Below are 12,044 nucleotides of genomic sequence, written 5' to 3'. Positions count from 1 at the left end.
GTGTTGCTCGGATGTGGCTCTTGAAGGATCAGGAGTCAGGGTTGCTGATGTGCGGTCGCGTACATTCCCATCCTTTTTCCCTATGAAGAAGCTGTTTGCGCACCCTCTGTGGTTGTGAACCGAACAAGAGGGATTTGAAGCTTGAAGAGAATGAAGGCAATGCGGTTTACCTGTTTCTGAGATGCGATTCAGCCCAAAGAACAACGCTGGTTCTGAGCATCTGACACACCTGTACGGGCTCGTGTGTGTCACTTCCGCATATTCCACGTGTGCTCGTGGGTATGTGCGGGTATAATTTATATCCCCTTATATAATGTAGAGATATATATTTTTTGCCTTTTTTGAGGGGTATGTAAAAAAATGACATGCGGTATGGGTTATGGTGCGGTATACCAGAGAAACCGCATGCCGCTTGTGTTTGGATAATGTTGTCGCTTTTTGTTGCATACGTGGCTGAGCGCACGTGTGAGTTGGTGGAAGTTGGTGAGATTTCCTGGCATGTGCTGAAATGAAAGGACGTTTGCTCTGCCCGAGGTCATAAATGCACTGTAGCAGGAGTGTAAACGTCTCTTTTGTCAGGCGCGTGTGCGGCCACGCACGCGTGGTAACCGTCGCTGAACACGTGGCGTTGCGTAACTCGTCCTTTTTGAACGTGATGATTCAGTTACCCCTCCGCATTTATTGCGATGAGTATATAAGGGGAAACCGTTTGTGGTTTCCCCTCACTTGCTTCAAAATTTCAAAATTTCCTGGCGAGAGAAAGAAAGTTCCTTCGTCTTCTTCGATACGTTTTCTGAAATTCCGGTGAGAACCCTGAACACTCGTCGCCGGCGGCGGCGGAGGAAGATGAAGATGATGGTGGTGCAGCATCGGGTGGTGGTTTACCGGTGCTTCAGTGGTCGAAGGGTGGTTTTGAGATCCTGATGACCAGTATCCAAATGCCCGGAGAGTTTGGGGCTATATACCCATAGGAGGGTGATACTGGTGCCCATGCTCTGGCGGGATATCTGACACTGTGGGCTGAGTTCTTCTATGATGGCAACCTCCGATTGCCATTGGCCGTTTTTGTTGCCGAAGTTCTGGAGTTTTATCAGATACATATCTCCCAGCTGAGTCCGTTTGGGATGTTTCGGATCAGAAATTTCGAGTACACCTTTCGTGCTCTTGGGTTAGAGATTTCTGTTCCAAATTTCCGGCGGTTTTACCAGTTGACGGTGAACACCGGATTCTTCTCTTTCAACCAACGGTATGGGAGTCCCAAGCTGATGACCCCTCCGAAAGGTATTACGAAGTGGAAGAGGAAGTTTTTCTATGTTAAGGCTGTTGCGGTCCGTGCCAACATGACGTTGCGGAACGTGAACGAGGGTATTCCTGCGGAGGATATTGTTATTCCTACCGCCAAGTCAGTTGATTGGTTTCCAAGGTTGAAACCCATTGAGCTTAAGAGACTGGATAATTCGCAGCTGTGGGTGCTGCGAATGATGTTGAGTAGGCCTGATAGGAAGGCAAGGCCCGTTGTGCGGGAAAATAGTGGTGGTAAGCATTATCACCCTTGTGCGGTTTCCTTGCTTCCTTATTTGTTTTACTGATTTTGCATGTGTTTTATCAAAGAACGCTCCTTTGTGGAGGATGTTTGAGTCAACCTTCGAGGGCAAGGTTGAGTTGGTTCCGTGTGGGGAACGTGAAGGTTTTAACTTGGAGATTGTTGGCAATTTCCGCGTTCCGCCACGTGATGTGCTGAATGCACCCATGCCGCAAGGCAAAGGTATATTCTAAGACTTCCTTGTTGTTTAAAGTTTACCCTTGTGATTTGCTTGCTTGATTGTTTAAATGTAGGTAATCTTGGGGCCCTGGGAAGTTTGAAGTGAAAACTGTCCCCAAGAAGCATGCGGAGAAGAAGCATGTGAAGAAACCCACGCGGGGTCGCGGTAAGGAAAAACCTGAGGGTTCGGTTGCCCCTCCTTTGGTGTCGCAGGCGGCAGGTATCTCTCGTTCTTGTTACTGCAGATATACCGATTACGTGGTAGTATCTGACACCCTTGAGGGTTTGGGTGTTCCAGGTGGTGGTGCGGCTGCAGGTGGGACCTCTGCGGGTTCCAAACCTGCTGGTGAGAAGAGGAAACCAGAAGAGAAGGATGCTGCTTCTGGTGAGAAGAAACGTCGTCGGATACAGACCAAAAGGTCAACTGATGCGACGCAAAAGAAACCTGCGGCCAGTTCTGGTAAGCGATTTATAACCTTTGTAAGTGTTTGCATTTGCAACTTGTTTTTGATGGTTATTGCTTTTTTGTTTGCAGAACCACAACAAGAGGACTTCTCCTCTTTGTTTGATATGCCTTCTTCTCCCCCGCATGACACAGCTGCGGATGCGGGGGTTAATAAAGAATTTGTCGGTCCTTTTGTCAAGGTGGTGAGCGAGCCTTCTGTGCAGGTAGAGGGTACTGGGGAGAAGACTGGGGCTCAGATTTTTTATACTGTTGATTCTTCTAATAATCTGATCACCCCAAATGATGCTGATGATCTGAATTTGAGGTTTTCTGATGTTGGAAAACAAAAGTCTGATGCTGAAAAGCACAAGTCTCCTGCCGCCGAGAAGGTTTCTGGTTCCGCTTCTGGAGGTGCGGGTTATGAAGGACCTCTGATTCAGCCTGGAGAGTCTGAACTGGAGTACTACTACCGCACCTACACGGAGGACCGGGCTGTGAACTATCATCGCCACCCATGGAGTGTTATGCAGGGGGATGATGTTGCAAATAATCCTTCCTTCTGCAAGGAGATTTTGGGTGGCGTGGGCGCCCCGTTCGAAGTGAACCGAGCCCGCGCTTTGCCGCATGAGCTCCGGGTCAACCAACTCTCTTCCATGCTTGTGGGGAGTTCCATAATGGCGAATGCCATTATGGAGGACTACCAGGCGTTGGGCCGCAGGGAGGAGGAAGCTGCGCGCTTGCGGGCCGAGGCGGAAAAGTTGGCGAAAGCTGCTCGCGAGGGTGTGGAGCAGCTTGAAAAAGATAAGGCTGCTTTTGAGAAGCATAAGCTGACCGAGGAGTGGGCTGCAACTGCTGAGCTTAAACAGGTTCGTACTCTTGCCAAATTGCTTTCTGATGAGCACAAGAGTTGGAAAGAAACCCTTTCTAACGAGCGCAAGACATGGAAAGAATCTTGGGCCAAACAGAATGAAAACCTGTTTCGTGTTCGTCAGGAGTTGGCAAATGTCAAGGCAGCGAATGCTGCTTTGGTTAAAGAGAAGGCCGCGGCTGAGGCAGCCGTTGGTAAGGCCAGGGAGGCGGAGGCTCGAGCTGCAAAGGCTCTTGAAGAGGCCAAGGAGGTGGGGGCCCGTGCTGCCAAGGCCCTTGAAGAAGCAAATGCTGATCGCTCCCTTTTAAACACAACCGTTGGAACCTCCAGGCATGAGTTGTCTATGCTTTTGAATTTGTAGACTTGTTTCATAAATGCTTATCTTTGTATGCCTGTGTTCCATGTTTTTGAAAGGCTGAAGTGAAGAACCGCGTGGCCATGCTTGCGGAGGTTACTGCCATCGCGACTGAATCTGAAAGGCGGGCTAATGAGGCTACTAAGGCTAGAGATAGCCTTACCTCTTCGTTTAATCAGCTTGAGACTGACCGTGAGTGGATGCGATGTCACGGTATTGCACATGTAAGTATCTGGTGCCTTTGCTTTTGTTTGGGTTTACACGTGATAATCTTATTGCTTGTGTGTTGCAGATTGTTAGGGCTATCCTGGATGCGCCTGAGACTGCAACTGGTATAGACCTGATTAAGCAGCGTGCCCGGGATGTTGGCTTTAAAGCTGGTTACAACCGATGCATCGGTCATATTAACATCCTGGCTCAAGGAGAATACACCAATGAACGGTCTGGGTTCCATGGTGTGAATACTGAAGCGCTTCTTGAGGCGGCTTCTGCATCACTCTATGATATGTCTATTTCCGCCCTTGAGAAGCTTGACGAATGCTTGGATGCGGAAGACTATGTAGACCGCTTACGGATGTTGTATGTTGGTGCTGAAGAATCGGAAGAGGAACAGGCTGCTGGTGACGGTAAAGATGGTGCGGGTACCAGCGGTACAAAGTAGGACTAGGTTGGCCTGCGTGCCTTTTTTCGTTTTCCTCTTTGTAGATGTTAGAACTTTATGTAAATCCGTTGTACACCGCATGGGTGTAAGAATTTTTTGAATATAAATTTCAATTGTTTTTGCTCAATTTGTACAAGTGTTTTTACTTCTTGCATGGTTGAACGTATGTATGCAGAACTCTACCCGTTGTAAACGCGGTTGAGTATACTCTATACCTTTGTCGTATGAGTATTAGTCAATTCCTGTGTTTGTCCCGTTAGGGTTTAGGAATTGTGTAGGTTTTGTAAAACCCGTATGTGTGTATCCGGCCGGATAGACGCTTAATGTTTTGTCTTTGCTGGCCTATTACAATATTTGTGTGTGGTCACCATTTTGTGTGGGTATCGCGAATGAAGATTTTGCCAATCTGTTTTTGCAGATACCGCAAATTGGAACACGCATTTGTAATAGTAGTAATAAACAATATTGTAGTGAATCGGTCATCTATTTATTTGCAAATGGCCTGCGGCCCGTTAGGTTACATGGAGAATGTAAAAACATGGCTTACATGTAACAGCGTCGAAGCTGTTGTGCATTCCATGTACGTGCGATAGTTTCGCCCTCTAACGTTTGTAGTTTATACGCGCCTTTGCCCAAGACCTCTTTGATGAGGTAGGGTCCTTCCCACTTGGGGGCAAGTTTTCCTAGGCATTCAGCGTTAGATGCTTCGTTATCGCGAAGGACGTAGTCTCCCGGGTTAAAGGTACAAACCCGCATGCGTGAATTGTAGTATTTTTCAAGCTTGGTTTTGTACTTGGCCTCGTTGATGGCAGCGTTTTCACGCCTTTCTTCTAGGAGGTCCAAGTCAAGCCTGCGTGCTTCATTGTTGGCTATTTTGTTGATAGCCAACATTCAAGGTGAAGGAAGACCTACTTCCGCGGGGATTACCGCTTCTGAGCCATAGACTAGGCTGAAGGGTGTCTCCTCGTTGCTCGTTTTTGGGCTTGTTCTGTGAGCCCATAAGATGCTTGGGAGTTCATCGACCCAGCCATGCCTGGCTGTCCCCAACCTTGCTTTGATGCCTTCGACTAGACTTTTATTGATACTCTCAACTTGGCCATTTCCTTGCGGGTATGCCACAGAGGAGAATATGTGTTCAATATGTAGTTCTTCTAGCCATTTTTGGAATTCGTCAGCATCAAAGTTGGTTCCGTTATCGGTAACGATGCACATTGGTAGACCGAAACGACAGATGATGTGTTCCCAAATGAATTTCCTCGTTATCATAGCAGTGGTTGAGGCGAGTGGTTTTGCCTCTACCCATTTTGTCAAGTAATCGATAGCTACTATGATAAATCTGACCGCACCTGGTGCGTCCGGGGAAGGTCCCACCACGTCAATTGCCCATTTCTGAAAGGGCCATGTGGTGGTGATTGGGATCAAGTTGTTCTTGGGGCGCAAACTCTTGGGAGCATGTCGCTGACAATTAATACATTTCCGTAATTCCTTGACTGCATCTAGGTGCATGTCGGGCCAGTAATATCCAGCATTCATAATTTTAGCCACTACCATGCGTGGCCCTGCGTGTATGCCACACATTCCCTCGTGTATCTCTCTGATGAGGTATGTGGCATCTTGGGGGTCGACGCAGCGTAGGAGTGGGCCTAGGTATGATTTACGGTATAAGATACCGTCTCCCATTTGATAATGGCACGCTTTGTATTGTAACTTATGTGCCTCTGACTTACTTTCGGGAGTAACACCTGATTGCAAGTATGCAATAATTGGTGTCATCCATGATGTTGTACCGTACTTGATGACATTGACTTGGCGCAGGGGTACTGAGGGATTCTGCAGAATCTCAATGCGTATCTCCTTTGCCAGGTGCTGGAAACTTGTGGATGCGAGTTTTGACAGTGCATCCGCGGATTTGTTTTCACTTCTGTTGATATGACGGATATTGAAGGAAGTGAATTTTGATTTTCGTTGCAAGGCTTGTTCGAGGTAGAGGATCATGATATCCCCTTTTGCGGTATAGTCACCGCGCACCTGCCCTGCAACCAACAAGGAGTCGACGTGTGCTTCCAGATGTTATACGCCGAGCTTGACTGCCAGACGTAGTCCTGCCAATAGAGCCTCATACTCTGCCTCGTTGTTTGTGCTTTTGAAATCGAGGCGGATTGCATAGGTAAGCTCTTGACCATCGGGGCTGACGAGTCGCAGACCTGCGCCTGCACCTTCCTTATTGGATGCACCATCGGTAAAAAGTGCCCATGTTTCTGAGGAGGATGGTGGTGGTGCAGGGTTTTGTTCTTGTTCGCATTCTTGGATGTGATTTGCCGGTACTTCGGCAACGAAACCAGCTAGGACCTGGCCCTTGATTGCGGGGCGCGGCTTGTAGTTCAGCGTGAGTGCGCCCAGCTCAATTGCCCATTTCGCTAATCTCCCAGAGATGTCGGGTTTTGATAGGATCGGGCCGATCCTGTAGTTGGTTAGCACTGTGATCACGTGGTTCGTAAAGTAACGTCGCAACCGTCGTGATGTGTGCACCAGTGCTAATACCAATTTCTCCATGATGGAGTACCTCGTCTCTGGGTCGTTGAGCATTTTGCTGATATAGTAGATGGGTGTTTGAACTCCCTATCGTTCCACTATGAGTAGCGCACCTACCGCGTTGTCTGTGGCAGATAGGTACGAGATAAGTGGCTCATCTTTGCGTGGTGCAGTTAGAGTTGGGAGTTGGATCAAACACTCTTTAATCTCCCGGAAGGCGTCTTCGGCCTCTGCGGTCCATTGGAATTGTTCCTTTTTTAAACAGTTTCGCAGTGTTTTGATGAAAGGATAGGACTTAGCCGCATGATTGGCTAAGAATCTGCTTAGTGCGGCTAGCCTGCCGGCTAGTCGTTGCATTTCTTTCATCGTGGAGGGCGATGGCATGCGCTCTATCGCCTGAACTTTCTCTGGGTTTACCCTAAATCCATCTTTTGTTACTATGAATCCAAGGAATTTGCCTTCCTCCATTCCAAATGAGCATTTCCCTGGATTGAGCTTCATATTGACGCTTCGCAGAGTTTGGAATGTTCTTTAGATATCGGTGAGCATGGTGTCTTCTTCCATGCTCATGACGACCAGGTCGTCCATATAGATTTTGACACTTTTGCTGATCTGGCCGCGAAAAGTGTCGTTCATCAATTTTTGATAGGTTGCGCCTGCATTGCGCAACCCGAACGGCATCTTTGTGTAGCAGTAATTTCCGGTTGGCGTACGGAATGCCATTTTGTCTTCGTCTTTGATTGCCATTTGTACCTGGTGGTAGCCTTTGTAACAATCGAGGAAGCACTTCCATCGAAATGGTGCGAGGTTATCGACCTTTTCGTCGATCTCTAGAAGCGCATAACAATCCTTGGGACAGGCTTTGTTGAGGTCTTTGATGTGTGTAAAATGCAACATATAAATTACATCAAAGGAGGCATAAAACTAACCCTTTTTAAGTACTAATGATGGAAAAAGAGTGTTTTTGTCTTCCTTTTGTATTTTCAGGATTAAATGAGCTCAAATTCACAAAAGAAGCAAAAAGACAGCTAAATCTAACATAAATACAAGAAAAGGAACATAAGTGGACTGCCCGACCCCTCAACGGCATCCTCCCAAGCAAAATAGAGAAGGCAGAAGACTGAACCCGCCCCGTGCTCAGCCAGCACGGGGCCGTGCCCAAGAAGCAGCAGAAAAGACAAACCTATAGAAGCTTCTATTGCCCACCACGGGGCCGTGTCCAGTGAACACGGGGGCGTGGCGAAAGTACAGCAGGCGCATTAATTGTAATTGCGAATTACAATTAATGAAGAGAGAGAGTGTCAGACAGGCACGGGGACGTGTCCAGCGGACACGGGGCCGTGCCCAGCCTTCTATTCAGCCTATAAATAGGAGTGCTTGGTTTCATTTCAACTCATCCCTTGGCACACCACCTCTCTCACACTTCATCCACCACCCACCACCATCACAACACCATCATCCACCACCATCATCCATTGTCCATCATAGAGTGTGTGAGTCGTCTCGGGATCCAAGATTGATCGTAAGAGTTCTTGACAATCAAGGCCATGTTTGCCTAAGTCTCTTACATCACTTGGTGAAGACAAGTGTTTAGTATAATACTTTTTATTTTTAATCTTTTGCACTTTTTATTTGGTTTTGTATTAATGACTTTAATAACTAGTTACTTATGTTGAAGGTGATCTTTCCTTATCGTTTGTCCGTGGTGTCTTGGCATTATTTTACTGTCTATATAAAATAAAAGATTTTCACCATTCATATCTCCACGGTCTATATGGAGGTATGTTGGCTACCTGGTCGGGGGTTAAGGGAACGGTTTGGTAAGGGTCTTGCCCTTGTTCAGCGTTTAGAGGTCCTGCAAGGGACCTGGGTCAAATTTAGTAGGATCTCCTTCAATACCCATAGGTATTGGATGGCGGGGATCCAAACTCTTTGACCCCCTCATAAGTTAACTACTATTAATACTATAACCCGGCTATTTAGGACTGCATCCCTGCTGACTCGGACTACTTAGTCGAGGGTAACGTCACCGCCAAAAGCGGGGCCTACCATAATTTGCATTAATAACTTAATTCATTATCTTCCAATAATCCAACCCTTTAGGATTGTATCCTTGCTGACTCAAACTACTGGGTTGAGGGTAACGTCGCCTTCAAAAGAGGGGCCTACTACAATAACTAAGATAATCTCTTAAACAAGTGCAAAAGTGCAAAAATAATCAAAGGTTATACTAATACACGAGTCAGATCCAAGTGATTCATCTTGTCTATCTGTTTTTATTTTTATTTTATTTTTCAACATTTAGTTAGTTTTTATTTTCTTAGTTTAAAAAACCTTTTCTAACTTTTTGATTTGATTAGACGTTGAGGATAAACAGGTACTAAAAGCTCTTGTGTCCTTGGACGACCTCGGTATCTTACCAACACTATACTACGTCCACGATGGGTGCACTTGCCCATCTGTGTGTTTAGTGTTAGTAAATATCGTGTTTTATAAATTTAAAACTTGGCTAAAAGTGTAAAAAGGGCTTAAATATACATCTAAATTATATTACACCTAACGCACATCAAGAAGGTTCCAACAAACCATCTTGTCCTTTCCTCTTTTAGCCATTTCCTTCTTCTCCGTCTTTCTCCAAGAACTACCATTAAAAGTTTGAATTCTTCAAACTTTGTGGTAAGGATTAATGAGTTTTGTTCAAGGAATCTTGGTAAAAATATATTGTGTAACATTGTTTTAAGTTATTAATGTTTAAAAAGGCCCCACAAGTTCAGAAAATAACTTAAAATTCCAAGTTTCCTTGCTCCAAAATTCTGCATAAAGATGAACACGGGGCCGTGCTCAATAAGCACGGGGCCGTGTCCGGTCACTGTTTCATCAAATAAACTATTTTTCAGTTTATTTTTGTAGAATGTCGAGTGAAAACAGCGAAACATCTTCCGTGCATTCATCAAACAGCCGCAGAGGAAGGAGGCCCTCCGTTGAAGCTACGCTTGTGCACTATGTGATAGCATTAAGGGAGGCTCTCGATGAAATGACGTCAATAGAGGAGGTCCTAATCAACCGTATTAACGATCTTACGGTGGGACTCGAAAGCAGCTTCCAAGAAATTAACCTCTTGCACCAGAGGTTAAATATTCTTGTAGCACCCCCGATGGAACCAGTCCTCCCACAACAGGATTGGAACCTGGCACTCGAAATTAACAACCCTACCGGGTGGGAAGACTTTCCGGCGGAACCTCCCGTGGAGCACCAACAAGAGATCCCGGTGGAAATCAAAAGTCCTCAAACTAATGCCAATGAGCCCTCTTTTCTCCTTCCAAGGGAGGTGGAGGAGTGGCTCGCCGACATGTGAGGAAAGCCGCACCCGGAAGAAGGAGTTCTAAAAGGCCTTGTCTAACCAAGATTAGTAGCTTCTTGGAAATTTTGCTAATTAAAATAAAATACAGGCTAGAACTCCATGGTTTAATATTTCTTTGTTTTCATATCTAGTTTAATATAGGACTATGTAAGATCTCTCTATGATTGCAATGAAATGATGGTTTTTAAAGTTTGGATGGTTCATAATAAAACTCATGGTGGTAAAGGATAAAAAGGGGAACGAGAAAAATAACCCCATGCACAAGAACAAGGCAACCCGACATCAATTTCTCCATTACATAAGGTTCAACACGGGCCGTGTCCAACCAACACGGCCCCGTGCTGAACCCCCTGCAGAAAAATGCCCAGTTCAGGTAACTGGACACGGGCCGTGTTCACCAGACACGCCCCCATGTCCAGGCTTCTGTTTCTTTTCTTTAATTTTCGTTACTGGCACCTGAACACGGGGCCGTGTCCAGTCCCCACGGGGCCGTGTCCAGACTGCCAGTAACATAAATTTTTGCTTTTAACACCATATTACACATCTAATCAACCTAAAAAATTATTTTTGGGACACATTGAGGACAATGTGTAATTTAAGTGTGGGGGGAAGCTAAAACCTTGAAATTTTGCAAGTCCTAATAACAAGCCTTACACAAAATTCCATTGGAACCGCTAAACACCCCAATTTTTTTTCAAAAAATTTTTTTTACTTGTCTAAAGTTTAAGTTAGGAATCCTAAGATTAATACGGTTATATTTTTACAAATTTACAACCGAGAGCGTCGTGATAACAAGAACCAACATAAGAAAATTATGAAAAGGCATGACAAGCTTAGTTAAAATTTGATTATATATACTTGATCACATAGAAAAAACCCATTCCCACAAAAAGTGAGTTTTGAGCCTTTATTGAGCATACAAATTTACATCTTTAGACTAAATGCTCATTTTTCGTTTCTTGTGTGAATAGCCGCTTGGTTCTTACGACTCTAGAACTTGCCACGACGATTCATTCCCTGTCCTTACCAACTTAAACCCAAGTAAGTAAATGATGGAGGCATTAGGACTAACCATTTTTCTTTCTACACCATTATTTTTCAATTTTTTACCACCTACCCAAAATCCCCCTAGTTAACCCCTTTGAGCCTAAACCTTTCATTTCGTTACCCTAAAACCCTTTTACCCACCAAAAACCCTTTTTATTTTTACCCTTTATTTTAGTAACAAGCTCGGTTTTTCGTGTGACTAAAAAAAAGAATGATGAAGTTAGAAATAAACAAACAAAGCTTTTAAAACAAAAAGCTTGTTTGGAGAAATACTTCAAAATAAAAAGTCATTAAAACAAAGTGTTTTACGAAAAGCGACGCTTTTCGCCCTTTTCTACTAACCCATTCACCCACCTTTAGCCCAAGCCTTTACCCAAAAAAAGTCCTCTTGATATTTACACAGGTAACAAGTTAAAAACGAGGAGGATTGATTGCTTGGCAAGCTTATGGTAGGAATAAGTTCCATGCCGCTCTCGAGTGATTCACTAAAATACACCTTTGGCCGAGTGTGAGTGATTTCTCCCGTGAGGTATGTGAACTTGTATATAAATGGAATTTAAAAAAAAAAGCATGTTATGCCCAAATAAGTAATTTCTCCTATGAAACGTTCTAAACAAATCATAACGAATAGGATTGTAAATAAATAAAAATAAAACCCAAAAAGATCTTGGATTCTCAACACTCTATGACAAGCCAAAACCGTCTCTTCTACCTATTCTATTTGGGAGTGTAAGCCACATATTAAAGAGTTATGCTTGAGGACAAGCAAAAGTTCAAGTGTGGGGGTATTTGATGTGTGTAAAATGCAACATATAAATTACATCAAATGAGGCATAAAACTAACCCTTTTTAAGTACTAATGTTGGAAAAAGAGTGTTTTTGTCTTCCTTTTGTATTTTCAGGATTAAATGAGCTCAAATTCACAAAAGAAGCAAAAAGACAGCTAAATCTAACATAAATACAAGAAAAGGAACATAAGTGGACTGCCCGACCCCTCAACGGCATCCTCCCAA

The sequence above is a fragment of the Helianthus annuus genome, chromosome 10, assembly GCF_002127325.2.
Source record: "Helianthus annuus cultivar XRQ/B chromosome 10, HanXRQr2.0-SUNRISE, whole genome shotgun sequence".
Lineage (NCBI taxonomy): Eukaryota > Viridiplantae > Streptophyta > Magnoliopsida > Asterales > Asteraceae > Helianthus > Helianthus annuus.
This window is presented reverse-complemented; position numbering follows the sequence as displayed.